Genomic DNA, 7,954 nt, shown 5'->3' on the forward strand with positions numbered 1-7,954 from the left:
ATTGTGCCAAGTGAATACAGATCAAATGTTGTACCTTAGATAGTTGCCTTCAAGATTTTAAAATAGTAGGAACACAATACAATAAAGAAAAAAATAGAAGCACTAAAATTATTTTAGACCAACTAACTGAGATTTCCTATGGAATTATAATTCTAAGTGTCTAAATCAAGAAATCAAATTCCATAAGGATTTATTGGTTGTATACAAGCAGCTGAAGAAGTTATCTTTTAAAAAACAAAACGTGTGTGCCTGTGTGTGTGTAAACTTAAAGAAAAAGAGAGAAAGCAAGCTAGTCTTTGTACCTAATGCTAAGAAGCTGCACTACCAACTAAAGCAAACGGTTTGAATCTTCTAGCTGCTACATGGGAGAAAGATAGGCAATCTTTGCAGAAAGTCAAGGACTACAGTCTTCAATGTGGATTTAAACTCCATCAAGAAGACACAGATTCTCACCACTGGGACAACTAGCAGCACCATGATATATGGGGAAGAGCTTGAGATTGTTAACAATTTCAGATTGCTCAACTCCACAATCAACACTCTTGGCACCAGCAGCTGGGAAATCAGAAGAGAAAAACCTGCTGTCAGAAATCTTTCCAGAGCGCTAGAGAGCAACAGTGTTAGTCTGGAGACTAAGGTACACCTGATCCAAGACATGGCCTTGGCAATTACTTGCTACATCCCAAACCTGGACAATGACTAAGGATGTCAGAAAAAGAATTAATGCCTTTGAGTTATGGTGCTGAAGTTTAGTATTAAACATATCACAGACTGCCAAGAAGACAAACAGGTTTATCCTAGAGGGGAGGAGACCAATTTGTTCCTTAGAGGCAAGAATTTTGAAGCTCCATCTGACATAATTTGGGTATGTTGCCAGGAAAGACAAGCCCTTGGAGAAGGACATCATGTTTAGAAGTATGGAGGGACAGCGCAAAAGAGGAAGATCTAGGAAGTAACCTAGAAAGACAAGTTATAGGAGCAATAGGGGTAGATGTGTCAGAAACAGGGAGATTGGCTCAGTATAGGACAAGGTTCAAAGCTATTGCTCATAAGGTCGCTATGAGTCATAGGCAACTCAACAGCACATAACAAGAACATATATCATGTGCTACCAGCACAAAGGTATGTAGTTCCTATCCATCAGCTGGTCTATGGGAGAAAAATAGACAATCTCCTCCAGTTTGATTTATTGCCTCTGAAAACTTGCTGGAGAGTCAGCTATTGGTTTCAACTCAACAATACACAATAACAACAACATAAATAACTATATATAGTTATATGTAATGATAAATATCATCAGGTGACTCGATGGCTCATAATACCATATATATATGTATGTGTATGTGTGTGTGTATAAAACATTTGCCAATTCAACTTTTTACCAGTATAAAAATTACTGAAAGCAATTATATCAATCAGCTGACAACCCTTAACATTTACCTTAATGCTAATCTATACCATTTTAGACACATTTTTGTCTTCCTTCCTTAAAACTTACTTGGTTTCATTTTTGCTGTGTTTTTTTAAACCCTGATTCATTTACAATTCTCAAAATTAAAATTCATTGCCATTGAGTTAGAACCTACTCATAGCTGAACCTCCAGCAGGTTTTCAGAGGTTAGAATCACACAGAAATAGATTTCCCATCTTTCTCTCAAAGAGTTGTTGCTGGATTTAAACAGCTAGAAAGATGCCACTTTGGGGTTAAAAGAGCAACTCCCTACACATTATATCACCAGTGAGTTTATATACAACTACTTTTATAATTACAATAGTTTATTGGGATGGGTAAATTCATTTTTATATTGTTTAACAAATATGTTCTTTTTTAAGTCTTTTTTAAATTTTATTATTCATTTCAGTGAAAATTTACAGATATTTTGGATTTCCATTCATTCATTGTTGCACTTTTCTCACCTCCCAACCCTCCCCCCTTGTACACTGCCCTCTTGGAAAAGTAAAAGAAAAATTCTTTCATTGTTTTACAAGCCCTCCCCCAGATCCACTCCACTATGCAGCCTTTGCTCCGGACTCCTGTCATTACAAAAATACCCAATCACATATCCCTTTTAAGTAGTTTTCTCACTTATCTGTTTCAATGTAGTATACATTATTGACCCCATATTTCTCAGTCTCCCCACAACCCCTATGTTAGTTCTGTTTTACAACAGTGGTACCATGCAGTATTTGTCCTTTTGTGACTGAGATACTTCATTCAGCATAATGTTCTCCAGGGTCACCCATTTTGAATAATAGTGCATGAGTTCCTTGTTTTTCAATGCAGCATAGTATTCCATTATGTGAATATACCACAGCTTCTCTATCCATTCGTTTGTTGATGGGCACTTAGGTTGTGTCCAACTCCTTGCTATTGTGAACAAATCCGCAATAAACATGGGTGTGCAGCGAATATGTTATTCTTCCAGAGTAAATAATACCCTAGAACAATTCAAAAGGCACACATTTTAGTCACCATGAAATGTAAGCGAAAAAAAAAATTCTGATCAGAAGCGTTTTGTGTCCTTCTCTGACTATAAAACATGGATGTTTGCTTTGCTGGCCCAAGTACAGTACCAGTCCTAGGTTAGAGAGACAAATTAATTAATAGCATGGACAAATAAAATAGCAATTTAAACAGCCAGGTAAAAGATTTCTAAAGTCAGACTCTAAATCGCAAGTATCCATACAATCAAGAAAGAAAATGTGTGTACTATTGCCACATAGCTGCTTTCATTGCCAAGGTTTTTATGCATAAATAGATTTCAATACTTATTTTGTCCCCCTCAAATTGCTATCACATTGTTAAATAGCAAGAACATTCAGACCAGAAAATTGAGTTTTTATAAGAAAAGTTAAGTGGACAGCAGCTGCAGGATTAATACATTCCCCTGATATATTTTTTATTTACAGATGCACATTTTCATTAGCTGAGATTTAACAGAATGGATTTTTACAACAACAAAAGCATCCCAATTCTGGCTTTTATACACAGATGGGCTTCTCACTGTCTCCTCGGACAGTTTGAGTGTATCTCCTTCCAACATAACCCAGATGCATCTATTTGTAATGCTCAGTTCTGGCCTTGGAGGCAGAGGGCATAATTTCCCTCCCTAATCTGCAGAGCAAATCTCAAAGGCAATGTGTTTACTGTGTAGATGCACAGAGTCCCACAGAGTTGGACTGGATATGCAAACGAGATCTTTTTTCTTCCTTTGTAAATGAAGGTATTTTGTGCCTCTGAGATGATTTCCTCAGCTACCTATCAGCATTTGCTACAATAATTTCCTAAATGACCTTAGGTTATTATGCTTCCTTTTTGTTTTAGAATAAAAGTTAATTTCTGTCGCAAGTGTCCCCGTCTTACTGTTCCCTCAGAGCACCTCCTAATCTTCTGAAATGCTTTTTGTTTTAGACTTGAACTCTAAACAGTCATAGCCACATATTCCTAAATTCTTGATATGAAGTACATATGCTCACAGGCCAGTCTTATTTGTTTGGTGCCCTGGAGGTGTTTAGTCATTGGATAAATGCACCGTTGGGGAAGTTAACCTTAATATAAATGTTCAACATCCTCAGCTGTTAATGGAAAGGCCCAAGATTCTAGTCCATCTTTAAAGAAAGAACTGGTTGGCAGTCTGAACCTAGAAAATCAGCTGTTGAAAACTACGAAGCACAGTTACACTCTGATATGTCTGGGGTCACCATGCATCAGGATCAACTCCACAGCCACTAACAGTTGTGACAGAGCCCTTGTTCCTAGTTATACAGCCCTGGCACTGTGGCATTTACTCTATACTCTTATGGAACTCATAGAACCTGGTGCTTTTAGTCTGATGAAAACAGTAAAATGTCATCAAACCATGTGTTGGGTAGAGGCGAAGTATTGCGAGTCTTCCTAAACCCAGGATCAAAGATTATAGAAGAATCTAATCTCTATCCCAGGATTAGTGTTCTGCCCTTTCCCTAAACCTTATAAAGCTCTCAAGACCCACGATGAACTCAAACATACCACCAATTGTGAAGGTGGTACAGAACTGTGTAGATTTTTATTCAATTGTATTAAAATTCAGCATAAATAAGAGCAAACTTGACAGTAACAATTGGGCTCTAAGAGTTTCAGAAATAAGTTCACGACCTGCGACAATAAGAAACATTGTGCAACCTGAGATTACATACTTTTGTCCATGTCTCTGTGCCTGAAAAACCAAAACCAAAAACTCTATAAAGATTTTGGTTGGAAGTAAGACAGACACCAAAATTTTAGGAAAGAAACAGGGTGTGTGCCCCTGGTAATTACCACACTTACATTCTCCCTAGCCCATTGCAATAGGGACAATTTTTCACTTTCCCCTGGCACGCGCCTGTCCAAGAATATGGATGTGTGGTGCTTCACTAGGAAAATGGAAATTATTTTTCATTTTTAAACGCTAAAACATTTATGTTTACCAAGTTACACTGTCCAGTTGTTTAACCAGCAGGGTGGTGAGCAAAGAGACATAGAAATAAAGCATCAGTCCCTTTTCTGTGCCAAATGGAGAAATAAAGTTCCAAGTACTTTTGGTGGCCTTTACTAGGGCAAAAACGAGAGAAGTAACACACCTTCTCAACTACAGTTAAAAAGAAAACTCAATTCCCTCTACTATAAAGTTAGAAGCCTCATCAATTTTACATATGCTTTTAGGTAAAGATCTATACAGCAGGTTTCAACTTGGTATGAAATTTCTAACAGTTCATCTAGTTTCCTGAAATCTGAAGTGTCAAATTATCACCATCTATTGGAGGTACATGGTTTAAAATTAGGAAAGGTGTACATCAGGGTTGTATCCTTTCTCCAAACTTATTCAACCTGTATGCTGAGCAAATAATTCATGAAGTTAGAGTTTATGCAGAAGAATACGCCATCAGGATCAGAAGAAGAATCATCACCCTACATTATGCAGATGTTACAAGCTTTCTAGTTGAAAGTCAGAAGGCCTTGAGGCACTTGCTGCAGAAGATCAAGAACTACAACCTTCCATATTGGAGTACATCCCAACATCAAGAAAACAAAGATCCTTACCACGGGGCCAGTAGGTAACATTATGATAGCGGGAGAAAGCATTAAAACTGCCAAAGATTTTATCTTACTTGGAGCCACAATCAACACCCTCAGTAGCAGCAGTCAGGAGGTATACACTGGGAGAAAGTCTGTCAAGTACCTCTCCCAAATACTGAGGAGCAGTGATGTCAGTTTGAAGACTGAGGGAAAGCCTGATTCACATCATGATCTTTTACATCACTTGCTATGCATCTGAGAGCTGGGCAGTAAATAACAGAAGAATTGATGTCTTTGAGCATATGGTGTTGGAGAAGAGTACGTAATGACCCATGAACTGCCAAAAGAACATGACAAGTGTGTCTTAGAAAAAGTGCAACCAGAGTGTTCCATGGAAGCAAGCGTGGCAAAGCTTCATCTCTCATACTTTGGACATATTGCTAGGAGAGGCTGTTCCTTGAAAGGGGATATGATGTTTGGAAAGGTGGAGGATCAGCAAAAGAGAAGCTCTTGGCCTCTGATGAGATGGATTGGTACAGTGACTGCAGCAGTGGGTTTAAGTATGTTAAGATGATAAGGATGGTACAGGATAAGGCAGAGTTCAGGTCTGTTGTTCATCGAGTTGTTATGAGTAATACTCGATTCATTTTTGCCCCTAACAACAACTTGGGCATAGAGTGAAAATCCAAAGATACTGTATTTTCAAAGGGGGAGCTATAGTTGTACAGTAGTTAGAGTACTCCTTTACTAAGAAGTTGGTATTTCAAATCCACAAGCTAGCAACTCTGCAGAAGAAAGATGTGGCATCCTGCTTCAGTAAATATTTACAGCTTTGGCTATCCCAAGAGGTAGTTCCAGGGAGCTACGGTTGCCTAGAGGTAAGAAACTGTGCTGCAAACCCAAGTGCACATTATTCAAATCCACCAGCTGCTCTATGGAAGAACGATAGTAAATCTCTTCCCATGAAATATCCTGCCTCTGAAAACTTGAAGAGTCAGTTATGAGCTAGCTCGGATTCAATGGCACACAATAACTATTACTGGAGGGGGGGGGTGTAGCCTAGAAGCAGAATTGACCCATAGGCTTGTTTTCAGAGGCAGTTATTCACACTAGAGATTTTCTCTCCTCCATCAGAGCAGCTGATAGCCTCAAACTGCGAGCCTTTGGGATTGCAGCACAGCTTCTTGCCACTGGGCCACCAGAACTCCTTATAACAAAGGTTGTTGATTTCTGTTGAGTTGAGCATGACTCATAACAACCCTATGAACAAAAGACCTGAAGCCTTTCTATAACTATCGTTGTTTATCAAAGTTCATAGGGTTTCCAGAGGCATGTTGTTTAGGAAGTGGATGCCACTCCTGCTTCCAAATTAGTTCTACCTTTTTCTATATTGTCGTTACTAGTCATGGGTGCATCTCTGTGAGTTGGAATCTACATGATCGTGAGCTTGGTTTTGATTTCTTCATAAAAGCTTGTGGAAGTAATTCTTTTTAAAATTTACCTCCATTTCAAATATAGTGTGTAGAATTTATAGTCAGTGATTGGTGCTTAGATTTTATTTATCCAGTTATTTTTACTTGAGTTCTGTGATTCACCTCTGCTTAGTTAAAGCAATCAGAGAAGGAAAAACACATATACAAACAGAATTTTTTTTCCACAGAAATACTGACCCAACCTTAACTGGAGTGGAGGGAGCCATGTAGCAATAATAATAAAAGTAGCAAACGTTAGCAATCTGCCTCATAGCATGAAATAAAATGTATTTTTAAAATATGAACAGTGCTCCAACTGTAATTTTTTACACAGCTGTGATAAAAGTGATAAGGCATAACAATTCCTGAGTAAACACACGTACGAGGTGGAAGCTGAGCTCTAAAGTGTTTTGTTTTACTTGAAGACTCTAAGCATACCATGGCAGATTCCTTGATTTTTTTTAAAACAGCTATCAATTTTGCTCACTTGTTCAATTTAATGGATGCTAGAGGCTGCAGAAAAAAATATGTTGCATTAAGAGATATTCTACCTTAGCCTGTGAATTTGACATCTTGTCACTTTGTAACATTATACACTTTTGTATAGATATCCTATCTACTGCCTCTTGATAGGAAAAAAAATAGCAAAAGTAGTACAATATATCTTTCCAGTAGAAAAAAATGTAATTCATTCCGATAAAAAATATGTGCTTCTGTCCCTGACTATTAAAAATCTGAATGTTTTCCAAGGTAACAACATTTTTTAAAATCGTTAGAACACATGGATATTTGTCCAGCTTTGAGAACAATTATTTTCCAAATATACTTTCCAGAATAGTCTTTGGATAAACAAATTATTTTTAAAGAGCTTAAAAGATAAAATACACTTTTTAAAAAGATAACTATAGTTTCCTAAGTAGTAGTCACTATTGCTATACACCAGTCAGTGCCCAAGCTCCACAGGGGAAGTACAGGCAATCTCCTCCTGTGTGATTAATTGCCCTTGAAAATCAATAGAGAAGTGTCAGCTTCAACTTGATGGCATATACCAATAAGCTAAAGGAGTAAAGGTAAACCTTAAATGCATTCTTTTTGCCTTAGAGCAAATAGTCTCCAACACATAGTTGAGCTCTGTGGCATCGTCCATAGGGAGATGTGCTGCTAACCAAAAGGCCAAATCTCTGGTAATTTAAATCCACCAGTGGTTCCATGGGAAAAGAGATGAGCAATCTCCTTCAATACAATGTACAGTGTTGGAAATTCAGTGGAGGGTCAGCTACGAGTCAGTTCCTTCTCACTGCTAGTAAAGGGGTTTTTTTATTTAGTCTGTAAACTATAATTTGTTGTACATAGGGTTTTCAGAGGCCTGCCATTTCAGAAGTGGATGGCCAATCCTTCTTCCTAGTCTGTCTTAATCTGAATGTTTAGATTTAGAGGAGTATCTGAC

This window comes from Elephantulus edwardii, unplaced genomic scaffold, assembly GCF_000299155.1.
Source record: "Elephantulus edwardii isolate Elephantulus edwardi_28Jun2011 unplaced genomic scaffold, EleEdw1.0 scaffold00098, whole genome shotgun sequence".
Classification (NCBI taxonomy): Eukaryota; Metazoa; Chordata; class Mammalia; order Macroscelidea; family Macroscelididae; genus Elephantulus; species Elephantulus edwardii.